The sequence below is a fragment of the Macrobrachium rosenbergii genome, chromosome 16 (assembly GCF_040412425.1).
Source record: "Macrobrachium rosenbergii isolate ZJJX-2024 chromosome 16, ASM4041242v1, whole genome shotgun sequence".
In the NCBI taxonomy this organism is placed as follows: domain Eukaryota; kingdom Metazoa; phylum Arthropoda; class Malacostraca; order Decapoda; family Palaemonidae; genus Macrobrachium; species Macrobrachium rosenbergii.
Genome location: NC_089756.1, coordinates 43006761 through 43020063, shown reverse-complemented (window position 1 = coordinate 43020063; position 13303 = coordinate 43006761). Strand labels below are relative to the sequence as shown.

The window sequence follows — 13303 nt, the reverse complement described above, 5'->3', positions numbered from 1 at the left end:
GGATTCAAGTGAGGAAGCATCACCCGATAAAATAATTTCTATACTTAAAATATGAATGAACATATAAGAGATCTTGCATTCAAATTTCTTTAAGGATACATATATGCATCCACACAAAATATGGAAATACAACCACCCCAATATATCTCCTCATTTTGCTCACATTTTGGAAGAGATTCCTACTGAAAATTTTGCTAATCTGTAGAGGAAATTACAAGATTATTAAGAAATCGAAAACGCAAGCATTCAAATTTATGGCAGTCTTACTTCCACTACTACCTAATACTATTCGCCTTGCATTTTAATACATTTTCACCTATTTATTAATTTATTTTTTTCTTTTTTAATAAGTGAGATCTCTTCCTTTTGTATTTCCTTTTACCTCTTATTCTGACTTCTTCATAATGAACACCCTATCCTCTGGAAGCTTGAATTTAAATCAATGGCCCCTGTGGGCTTGTTCCATGTCAATAGGTTTCATCTTCTGAACAATAATAATAATAATAATAATAATAATAATAATAATAATAATAATAATAATAATAATAATAATAATCTTGTGACTGTGATCAACAATTTCGTTCACACAATGTTTTCTTACACACACACACACACACACACACACACACAAACACACACACACACAACTATACTTATAGTGAATATCAGTTATAGTACTCAAAAATAACCCTGCAGACCATGGAAAATATTTTTTTTACGGCTTCGTTCGCTCCGACTTCAAGCCCATTAATCACCGTGCCAATCAATTCAGTGATTGATTGATTAATCAACCAGACGTTTCGTCATCCCCAACCCCTTTTGGTCCCCTTCCAAAGTCTTACCCAAGAAAATTCTGAAAGGGGGCGAGGAAAGGGGTAAGTGCCCTCTCAATAAATTTATGTACCCTCTGAATACGACGTGATTAATTTTCTTCTACATTAGAAGGTGACTGTTCATATCGCTCAGGGATTCTCGTTGTTCGTTGAGTGGGTCTGATTGTAAATAATCGTTTGATCGTTTCGTATTTTGACAAGAAACGCCAAAAAGGAAAAGCAAAAACATCAGAAGGGTAATGAAATAAAAAGGAAATTCGTTTTAAATCTCTGCTAAATCTGAATGTCACTAGCATTGCAAAAGGATTCCTATTACAAAGATATGGCAAAAGCATCAACGAACTAATAAAAAAAATGGAATTAGAGGATCAATTCCATTCAACAGTAAAAATAGTAAAGGAAAAACAATTCATGTCGAACCTTTCATCTCACTACCAATTTCGTTATGGCGCGGCCCTTCGATATCAGCGACAATCTACAAAGGTTCTTTGTGTCATAGGCTGAGAGAGAGAGAGAGAGAGAGAGAGAGAGAGAGAGAGAGAGAGAGAGAGAGAGAGAGAGAGAGAGAGAGAGAGAGAGCACTTGCATAAAGGGTTTCGATGGTTCTAAAAACAAAATGAAAAGGAAGGAAAGAATGGCGTCATCAAATAAATTTCTTAATCATTAATCTCATTTTTTTTTCAGAGCAAAACTAAAACAGAATAAGAATAACACTATACTGTTATTAATTATAAAAAGAAAATAAATAAGTAAAATTATCTTTATGCAATATTTATAAACGACTTATTTTATTGGCAGTACTTATTACAAACATGTGTCATATTTGCTGTGCGTGTTTGTGAGGCGGGGGTTGGTTGTGTCTTATCTATTTTCCCTAAGTCTTGTCAAACTTGCAGATAATAAAAATGGAAGTCTGCATAAATGCTTTATAAAAATGTTTGCACATCTGGAAACAAAGCAAGAGAAAATCACAAATCTTATCTCACGACTTGCATCCGGGTTCGCCACACGATGAAACTGATGAAGAACAAAATAAGCAGCGATGTGGGAGAGGCCGTTTATTCAGCCACAAGATGGGCGTAAACAATGCGCTCCAAAGCCTCCTATTTATCTCACGCTGGGAATGAAAAAAAAATATCAATACTCTTTCCTTTGAATCAAACAACGATGTCCTGACCCAAACTAACCCTGTTTGTTTTGAAATGGAAAAACATCCCCTCACACCAGGGCCTTTACAAATTTCCCCTCTAGCTCCCAGTGCAGGCATCGCGATCATCTCCGCGAGGGGAAACAGATCAAAGAATCCTCTCTCCTCCTCCTCCTCCTCCTCCTCCTCCTCCTCCTCCTCCTCCTCTCTCTCTCTCTCTCTCTCTCTCTCTCTCCCTTTTGTTCTGATTCTCTCCTTCTTCTCCTCCATTCTTCTCCTTCAGAACCAGCGCCCACGTCCCGTCGACTGAAACAAGAAGGACCCCCTTCACGGAGCGAAGTCCATACGGTCGGAAGTCCTATTCGCCCCGGGCTAGAATGCAGACTTGTTGTTGATCAAGAAATAATTAAAAATCCAAAAGGACCCATAAAACGCTCCACGGAAGGCGATAATGATGTAAAGGGAAAATAGTGCTGCGTTGTCAAAATGGGGACTCAAAGCCTAAAGGGATGAAACGGTCTTTGAATATCTAGGCAATTACAGGCAACTGACGTCCTTTTTGGTACAATTAAAGTAGAAGGCAAGCCTACTACATAAAATAATAATAATAATAATAATAATAATAATAATAATAATAATAATAATAATAATAATAATAATAATAAAAACTGTAAATCATAAGGGAAGAGAGGTAGAACGGTATAAGTAAAAGAAAAATTAAAAGAAAACCCTGAAAGCAAACTCTAATTAGCAAAGGAAAAGGAACTTACATCAAAAGCAAATTCGCAAACATAAAGATATGAGAAAATACAGAAAAAATCGGATATAAATAAATACAACAGGTTACGAACGTAAAACCTTAACCAAATGAAAACAATGAAAACATCTAACTGCAAGAAATCTTTACACAAAATCCCCTTTTAAGAGAGAGAGAGAGAGAGAGGGTAACCAGAGCCAACCATCAACCAAGAAGTGATTTCGTAGCGCTCGAGCATACCACGAAGGGCCTTCAAGTACAAACACCTCTTAAGTACACTTTTATCTCTCTCTTACACACCCTTTTTGTCCCGGAGGGTCCTCGGGAAGTCACGCGGAATCCGCCGTATTACGAGAAGGAAGGGGAAAAAAAATCCACAGCCATCAGTTTGAAGAGACCTTACAAGAAGACCTGTTATTCTAGTGCCAAAATGTTAAACGTTTCTTGTTGCTTACCTGGGAACCCGACTGCTATCACCTAAAAATTCATTAACGTTTTCCTTTCTGGATAAAGTGCTATTTAAAATACTGAAAATTTAGTCGTGTTTTCGATGGAAACATTTCTGAAGGAATATTCTTGCTGAAACATTGCAAATTCAGTATCGTTTTCGAAGCAAACACATCTAAAGAATATACTTGTTTAAAAATTGAAAATTCAATATGTTTTCGAGACAAACAATTCTGTTGAAAAAAAAAAATTGCTTAAACATTATTTCAGAAACTTTTTCAAGGGAAGTTATGCTTTGGCCATCCCCATTATACTGGAAATTAATGGTACTTAGGATATTACACCTCGTATCTCCATCCTGATACACCTTATCGTCCCATCTGCGTAATTTCTATAATGAAGCAAAGAGCATTACATAGCGGACACTCACTTTGAAATTTTAGGCAAGAGGAAACTCTGAATATGTAAATTTATTCGAAACAAAGTTGTTGTTATTGCAGGCTGAGATTGATAATATATATATATATATATATATATATATATATATATATATATATATATATATATATATATATAAATTATATATATACATATATATATATGTATATAAATTATATATGTATATATATATATATATATACATACATACATATATATATATATATATATATATATATATATATATATATATATATATATATATATATATATATATATATATATATATATACAAATACTGCATATCAGCACGGGCTCTTGCTCCTGTAGCAGCTAGTAAGTAAAAAATTAGATGCATCAAGGCTTAAAAAGACTTAGTGTAGGCCTATAGTAACCTGAAAGTGCGCAAAAGTTGCGTCTTTATATTTCGCCTCTACAGCCCCTAAACGAGGACATGAATCACAGAAGACATAATAACAAAATGTACACAAGTCACAAATCTGCAGTGTCTACGAAACCCCTGAGAATCCTCACAGGACGAATATTCTTAGATCCTTAGCGCCGAACAATGTCCCAAACTACAGAAGACGATAAATATAACTCCTGATCGGATGGTACTATTATTTCGGATTAAAAAGTAATCCAAGAAACGACTCGGCAATTCCTTCAACGACAAAAGAAGTAAATAACGCCCCGGGCGAAAAGAGGGTGACGCAAACCTAAAATTTTATCAGATAGGAAACGCTCAACCGCATTCCTTTCTCCCTTTGTCAGCATACTCTTTCTATATCAGTCTGGCCCATCTGATTTCCCTAGAGTTTTATCTCCTTGTCTTCCTCTATTTGGCTTCATAAGCACCTGAATTCTGTCTCAAGTGTTTAAAAAAAATTTTGAACGTATGAAAAAGTACACTGAAATTTCTTTGCTTAAAGGATGTCTCATTTTGCCCTTTGACAGAAATGCCATTGCTTTGTATATCAGAACGCAAGAATACCTTGAACTGTCACGTAAAATGACATGTCGCAAATTATCTTCCTATTTGTGGTCATTACTTTCTGACATTTAACACAAACAACTACGATTCACGTGCGAGGAAACAAGTTTCCACCGCAGACGCAAAAAAAAAACAAAAATAAAAAAATAAAACCATGTTGCTAGCTCATTTCTGGCACGACCTCTCCTCCTTATCACCTATCGCAAGCTATAATCTCCCCCCTGCATTTCCTTCAATAATACATCTCGGGGATGACTCCACACAAAAGGAGAATGATTTTACATTTTACACAATATCAACTTCCTCTTGGGCACACACTCCAAGCCCTCGAGACATAAAGGCTTCCACTGGGACCATCCCTCGGGAAATCTTCTTAACATTACGATGGCATCTCCTGCAAGGACTCGAGTCAGGAAACCCTAGCTCTCCCAGTACAAACAACGTCCTTCAAACGCGAATGAGATGGGGCCATTGTATCCTGTTCGTGTTTCTAAGACAAAGAACGCGGTTGTTCTCCAGATTTATTTATGGTCATCAGTTCTTCACGGTTATCTCTGTCTCGACTCTTGGGATGCTAAGAAGTGTTTCTGTTAGATGTCAATTCTCGAGACAGAATGCAGCTCGTGTTACTGTTTAGTCTTCTCGATACCCTCCTCTCTTTTCCACTACTATTATCTATACCTCTTTTTGCCTTTAGAATGCACATTCTCTCTCTCTCTCTCTCTCTCTCTCTCTCTCTCTCTCTCTCTCTGCTCTCTCTCTCTCTCTCTCTCTCTCTCTCTCTCTCTCTCTCTCTCTCTCTCTCTCTGTATTCTTGATGTGAAGGGTACTGATTCGTTATAAAGAAAAAGTCACAGTAAACTAACTTCTGTAATTACTTTGAAGCTAAAAGAAGCATTCAAGAATACATCCTGCCAAACGAAGTATATATTCCCATTGCAGTATTTCTATTACTAGCCTTTCCATAACGTAAAAAATATAATCGAGGGTCAAGATGGCAAGTCCTAACCATATGGATATTATGTACAGTACTATCACAGGCTCGGACCAAGGTACCTTCCTTGTGCAAACCTATATAGCGGCCACTGGTGAGAAAGCCTATGCACCTGATTATAAAGTACCCATAGACTTTCGTTGTTACATATTGAAAAAGTAAATATATGGATATACACTACGTTTTATTATAAATAAATTAACTGTCAAAAACGCAGACTCTGAACAATACATTGACCGATAAAATACATCATTGTCGGACTAAAATTTGGTCTGCCCACTCGTGAGTTCATCATGATAGACAAATAATCTCCACTAGGGCGTTTCAGCTATCATAAAACAATAAACAAATCTATTACTTGATGCATTCCCTGAGCAGAGAGGAATAAATCAGTTACAAGCTATAAATTCACAGACGTCCCCACATTCGTGCTCAGCAACACAGATACTCCTAATCATGACTTGAATTCCTTCTTTTGCAATCAAATTAACTTTCCACTTGATCCTAATAACTGCAGGAGCTGACAGCGTTACACCTGACCCTTTTCTCGGTCCAGTGTTGTCCGATTGGTCTTTGTTCTCTCATCTACCCTTTTTCTCCTGTTAATCAATAGCCTTCAGGAGCACACTTGTTCCTGCCACTCATGCTAGTAATTATGATCTCAATCATGTCAAAACTTCACTCGAAGCTCCTACTGATTATTCACCGTATTTGTCTGAAATTAACGAGGCACAACTTGGAAAAAAAAATTGTTTTCTTTTCGCTGATGTCATAAATTCCTTCCGCGTTATTTATCATTTCTTTAAATACTGATCGTTTCATATTCAAACGCACTTTATATTAATAAAATATCTATAATATATATGTGTGTGTGTAATATAAATATATATATATATATATATATATATATATATATATATATATATATATATATATATATATATATATATATATATATATGCAAACATGCAAACAGAAAATGTATTCAAGCAAATCTAAAAATAATAATAATGATAACTTTATTCCCTCTCAGTTATATATTACTTTTAGAAATACTGAAATTTAGTTCCTCAAGTTCATTATGAATTCAAGTGCATATATATTACGTATTCAGCTAGGTCAGAAAAATCATATTGCAGAATCAGGTCTCTTTGTCTGGCTGTGAGCAAGTATGCCCTCGCACGCAATATTGCTTTTGTATCTAAAGGGCATCTTCTCCTTGCCCTAGTTTACAAAAATGAATCAGATCCCCTCCACCTTATCAATAATCGAGATCTTGCCTCAGAGACAGACTGGGGGCAAACCCAACAATATAGTTCGAGCTAGATTTGGGCTTTTGAACACATCAGTTCCTTCTCACATACACGAACAAGGGTGGATGAACATTCAACGAATGAACGGGTAAATAATCTAAAGAAAACATGAACAAATTGTTTCTCGTTCATACTAAAAAAAAAAAAAAAAAAAAAAAAAAAAAGAATCAGAATACTGCACATGATACTTAAATCAATCGCTTTCCGTCCAACTGGGAAAGCCGAAAGAGAAGATGGGCATCCGAACGACACTGAGAGGAAAGATAATTGCAGAGAAAACACACAGGTAAACGAAACCAACTGCAGCAGGAATAACACCCGTCAGGACGAGGCACTCCGAAAACAAACACGTGCAGTCCAAACATCTGCAGCGTCGCGCTCAAGCAATACGTTGCCTAACTTTCAAGAAGTAATCAATTACCTTCATTTCACTCGGCAGTTGTAGTATTTCTTCTGAACGAATTTCCCGACGCATGTGGTCGGACATAATGAAATTCCTTTGTATGCGTGTTTGTGTGCAAGTGTTTTGACTACAGAAGCAGCCAAGAACGTCTGAGAGCAATTAAGTGCTACAGCAAACGCAGCATATTTTGTTAATGGTATTCATATAGAGCTTTATATGAAAAAAAAAAATTGCTTCTTGCTTTCCAACAAAAGTAAGGAGCGATGTTAGATTTCGAATAACGATGCCAATTTAAAAGTAAGTGTGGGAAGAACTTCAGTGTGACATGTATGGCTTGCTTTAAAAAAAATTAAGTGTCTTAAGTATCCAATGAAAATAAGTGCGGACATTACCCTTCACATACTTCTTAAATAAATGTGAGCCGAGAAAAAGCATACGCGTGAAAGATCCGCATTCAAGTAAAACTTTTTTTTATACATGTTTCATTATTATATGTTTAAACGTAAAACATATGATAATATAGGATTTCGGATAAAAAAGAATGAAAGTATACAAACATCCCACGCGTTATTCTGCGACCTTTTGTGAAACGCTTCTGCCGTCACAGTAACAGCTGCAAGACGAGCAATAAAAGATATACAAGATATGCATCTTCTACTGGATGACAAGTTATAAAAAGATATGCATCTTATGTTAGATTAAAAAGATAAACATCTTCTTTGTATGCCAAATTATCAAAATATAAACAACTCCTTTTGTATGTCATATTATAAAAATATAAACATCTTCAACAAAACATGGAGCAATACCAACCTGGAATTTACTTAATTCATTTATAAAAGGCAATGAACAAAAAGAGTAAATGTCACAACAGAAAATTGTGATGAATGTTTACTGAACGTCAAAACAGAAAATTATGATGAATGTTTACTGAACGTCAAAACAGAAAATTATGATGAATGTTTACTGAACGTCACAACAATATTATGATGAATGTTTATTGAACGTCACAACAGAATAATATGATGAATGTTTACTGAACGTCACAACAGAAAATTATGATGAATGTTTACTGAACGTCATAACAGAACATTATGATGAATGTTTACTGAACGTCACAACAGAAAATTATGATGAATGTTTACTGAACGTCACAACAGAAAATTATGATGAATGTTTACTGAACGTCACAACAGAAAATTATGATGAATGTTTACTGAACGTCATAACAGAAAATTATGATGAATGTTTACTGAACGTCACAACAGAAAATTATGATGAATGTTTACTGAACGTCACAACAGAAAATTATGATGAATGTTTACTGAACGTCATAACAGAAAATTATGATGAATGTTTACTGAACGTCACAACAGAAAATTATGATGAATGTTTACTGAGCGTCACAACAGAAAATTATGATGAATGTTTACTGAACGTCACAACAGGAAATTACTGAACTCTATGAAGAACTACATTATAAGAACTATCTATCTGGAACGTTGAGTTCAAGCCCCGCTAGCCCAGCAAACGAAAACAAACAAACGAACCTACATACACTTTTTCGAAACTACGTTCAGAATTTCAACTATGACCACAAAAACCTGATAGCAACGAATGGCACTTTTATAAGAATGCGGTGCAGGCAAATAATTTAAAGCTAGATGGGGCTGGAATAAAACAATTTCCATTCAATTTCTTTTAAACATACTCAAAAACAAAATTAACTTCTTTAGAGTACATAACCACAAAAATATAAAATCGAAAGAATATTAATAACCAACTGTATAACATAAAAATAAAAATGCTAAAAATAAAATGTAGAATAATATAAAGGAAAATAAAAGATAAAAATAATAAACGTTAAGTTTCAGTGGATTCAATTTAATATTCTTTAAATGTTTGTTTCATGTTACTACATGGTTGACGCTTTGTAAAATATCAACCCTCATGCAACGTCACTGAAATGGGATATCATTAAAGTAAAAGCCAATAGTCTCTTGGAAGCCTCAGTCTACATAAAAAAAAGGGGAGAATTACATTACCTTTGAAATGCAAGATTAAAACATTACTAATTACACAGCTGTTCACGAGACCTTTCTTCAAGCTAAGAAACCCAAAAATTTAACACTCACAACTAATCAATTGGCTACATTTCTGTCAAAACGGCCAATTTCACACCTACAGGCTGTTGATATTCTTTTAGTCCGGCTGTGAACCTATAGTTTTCATTTAATGAAATTATAAGTATATTATGTTCACAAAAGTCTGCCATACTGCAGCCAGACAAGAATCTGCAGTTTTTGAGAATGCATGAAATAATGCAATTTTCACGAATGCATCCAAAACTGCAGCCCTTCCCACGAACGAATACGGATTCCTATTATAAAATTAAGCACAAAACTGAAGGAATCCACTTGCGATATTATGGGAAGACGAGAAACCACAAGTGTTTTGGGGGGTCACTGGACACAGCGCCACGCTAAAACTCACCACCAATCACACAACACAGCACTCACGGCCATACTGACACACCAAGCTCAATTCTTCTCTTCCTCCGCCTCCACCTCCTCCTTCATGCCCGTTAGTGCCACGATGCCAGTGCCAGTGCCAAGCTACCCTTCCCCCGTCCCCGAAGCCAATCAGTAACGTAGCCCACCACACGAAAAAAGCTGAAGAGTTCGGTAGCCAGCCGAGCCAGTAAGAGGGCTATCTGCGGTTGCCCAGCCAAGTTCTGTGTCTGACATGAGATAGGGGTAGGAGGGAGACGTTACGGGACCTTTCGTCAATTTTGCCCCTGTCAACTGCATAAAGTACTCTAAGGTAACTGCTGCTTCGACGTCAACTGTTAACTGTTACTATTTTTGAATATGACTGTTTCTCAGAACTGGTATTATCAACTAATTTTTATAGTACATGGTTGCTTTTATAGTGACGTTTTATTCACATCTTTTATTATACTCATGAACTCAATATAATGCAATAAAAGTACAGTAAAAACGAAATAAGATGCATTAACCAATCTTTTTCAGAAGTATTTTTTTATACTAGTATCATTATTTTCTTTCGTCTTTTTACAAACATTGATGCACGTTTCTCTCAAAATTCATTCCATCTAGATTGTACGGAGAGCACATTAAGAAATATTCCTATTTTCCACACAAAAATATTTTCAATAAACCTTTAAATATCAGAGGCAAAGGAGAATTGCTATTAAAAAGGCGGCCATTAGAGAGAGAGAGAGAGAGAGAGAGAGAGAGAGAGAGAGAGAGAGAGAGAGAGAGAGAGAGAGAGAGAGAGAGAGCTCCCTACTTGTTGATTAAAAGCAGTTTTCGTGACATCTCCATTGTTCTTGCAAGAGCCGGACAAAATGATATCATGGAGTTTAAGACTTGCACTAAAACATTAAAATGGCAACTACAAACCTTAACCATATAAGTCTATGAACGGGACCTCTTCAATAGCAGTAGAAAAATGGAAAAAACAAACCCAGAATTTAAAACAACCACGGTAGACGCAACAAGTAAAGCCGGTGCATGAGAGGAATCCAGCTGGGGGCGAGCCCGTCGTCTAGTGGTGCTTGAACACATGTAAAGAGTCCTGACTTGCAATTCGCGTCGCCCATTCAAACAAGGGCATTCTGAAAACACTCGAGGAGACAAGAACAATGCATTCACGCCTCCTGCTCTGATGCGGTACTCGGAAGGAGCAACGCTTTTGTAAGGGCCACGTCCTCGGCAGACCGTGACGTGAGCGTTTGCGTCGTGGCTCTGCCGGAGATCTTCACCCTGCGAGTAACTGACTTTCACCCTGCAAGGGACAGCAGTGGTTTGATTCACTTCTAGTTGTAGAAGTGCACTGTACTTCTATCATGATTAAATTTTCCACTTCATGAACGTCTAAAGATACAAAGGAATATATGTAAAATGATAAAGTGCATTCAACATCATTAATCTTCTTGACTAAGAATAAGCGGTTGGCTGGCTATCCTATTCTTATATTTTATATTTTGGATGTAACGTAGCTGGATTATATTTCATCCTGCTCCTCTCTTACAACTCTGCTCTCTCACTTGCAAATCCCCATAACTGACCCGGGGTTAAGCAAAATCAATTCAATAAATAACTTGTTCACTTCTCAATTCCGGCCAGTGATGTTGATTGCTTGTCAACAGCTACATGTTCCGGGTGCAAGACATTATCTCCATTGCAGGTAAAAAGAATCTAGGATTAAATTTAATTAAATACTTAAAAGAGTATACACTTAAGTCGTAGTCATAACATGGCAAAAGGTCCAAAATATATATCAGTGTAAAGTAACACAACAACAACAATCCTAACAATATTAACAACAAAAGAGGTGTTTGGTTAAGATTACTTAAAAGCTAAAATCAAGATCACACGAAGAGACCGCTCTATTTCTTCAGACACTCTTTTCAAAAGAGGAGAGTAATTTGATGTCAAGTTGGTGTCGGAGTTGAACATGGTAACCCGTGGACGCTTATTTTGTCTTTTACGTAACATGAGAACACACGAACACATGTACGCACAAACACAAACAACACACACACACACACCCTGAGTGGTTTTCAAGGATATACTTTGCTATTCTTTCCCTCAACATTTCAGCAAGATAACCGTCTCGCTGTGATTTTATTCAGTGGTGATTTCTTCTCTTCCTCCAACTTGCGAACTTCTAAAGAATGTTAAAAATAAGTCAAGGACGGAGTATCATGAAATTTTCTGGCGAGTTTGAAAGAAATTGTGCATCGAGGACAAATACCAACCTGATTTACCAGTGTACATTATCTGTTAGCAGGATTACAGAAAAAATTAGGAAGTACAAAATACAACAAACTAGTTAGAAGCAGGTTATCACAAACTTTTCTAATAAGATTGAAAATTAAATATATTATTTTTTTTTCAAGAGCAAATACTGACTTGATATATCCATTTCTTAACACTGGTAATACCATCATTTATTATCTCATATGTATCTTTAATGTGTATATTTAAACTGTTCAGATGATCCAGATCCATGGGCGGTATCATAATTCGACCCTTGTAAGCAAGTAGTTTTCTAGTAATCCTCTCTCTCTCTCTCTCTCTCTCTGACCGTGTTTGTTCAAGTTCATTTCCACCTGTTCGCTTTTCCTTATTAATTTCCCCCCTCCCTCTCCCGTATACCCACGGTCCCCTACCAAGAAGTCAACACTATTATATTAATTTCCCGTCGGACGCAGACCTGATTATCCTCGTTTCCCTTGGACCAAGGTAAAGAGCTCTTCTCCCTTTACCTTACCTTGGACAAGACTTCTCAAGATTTTGTTTTGTTTTCCTTTTCTTCTGTTCGTTTCGCGTCATCAGTTATTTCTGCTCTCTCTGTCAACTACCTTCATACATGTTTCCCCTCTCAGTTCCTTCCGTTATTTTGACCTGCACTCTACTTTCACTCTCTTTTCCTTATAATTCTGATTAGTTTCCATTTTTTTTTCTGTCATTTCTTATCTGTTTTCCTTTCAGTTTTGTTTTCCTGAAATGCTTTTATGTAATTTCCTCTTCCAGCTTTATTTATACTTCTCGTCGGTTTCCACTTTCCATTTTCTCTGCCAGGTTTTTTTCGTCCTTGCAGCAAGTACGGCCAATCCCTCCTCCACATAAAAAATGCAAGAGAAGCACAAGAGACTGAAACAAGTAAGAGAATACTTCTGAAATGGCACACACAAATGCTCGTTACTCCAATTACTGCCTCATTTGTTTTGCTTGTACATGTCCCGGGCGCTTACGAGCACTTTAGGCGTTCGCCAGTAAATGTCATGCAAAGAAAACGGGGGATCGGGTGTCGACTACGTACATAAAAACAAGAAAGTTCAGCCAAGTTCAATCCTTCAGTACAGAAAAACAAGTGATAAAATGTCAAAAAATGATAGTATTCTGTATTATAAACAACTCTTAAAAGATAACAAGAAGACTGAAGA

At 36.3% G+C, this 13303-nt stretch overlaps 1 protein-coding gene across 4 annotated transcripts in view; it reads right to left on the bottom strand.

Annotated features, from left to right (window-relative positions):
- The window catches only part of LOC136847376 (vang-like protein 2), a 395295-nt gene that overhangs the window by 18946 nt on the left and 363046 nt on the right, over positions 1–13303 (bottom strand). Inside the window, exon 1 of one of the 4 annotated variants that reach the window (XM_067119006.1) lies at positions 9820–9941. The exons of the other annotated variants lie outside the window; for them this stretch is intronic. The gene's annotated coding sequence lies outside the window, so the exon portion shown is untranslated. Of the gene's footprint in view, positions 1–9819; positions 9942–13303 lie in introns of those variants that run through there. 4 annotated transcript variants of the gene reach the window in all.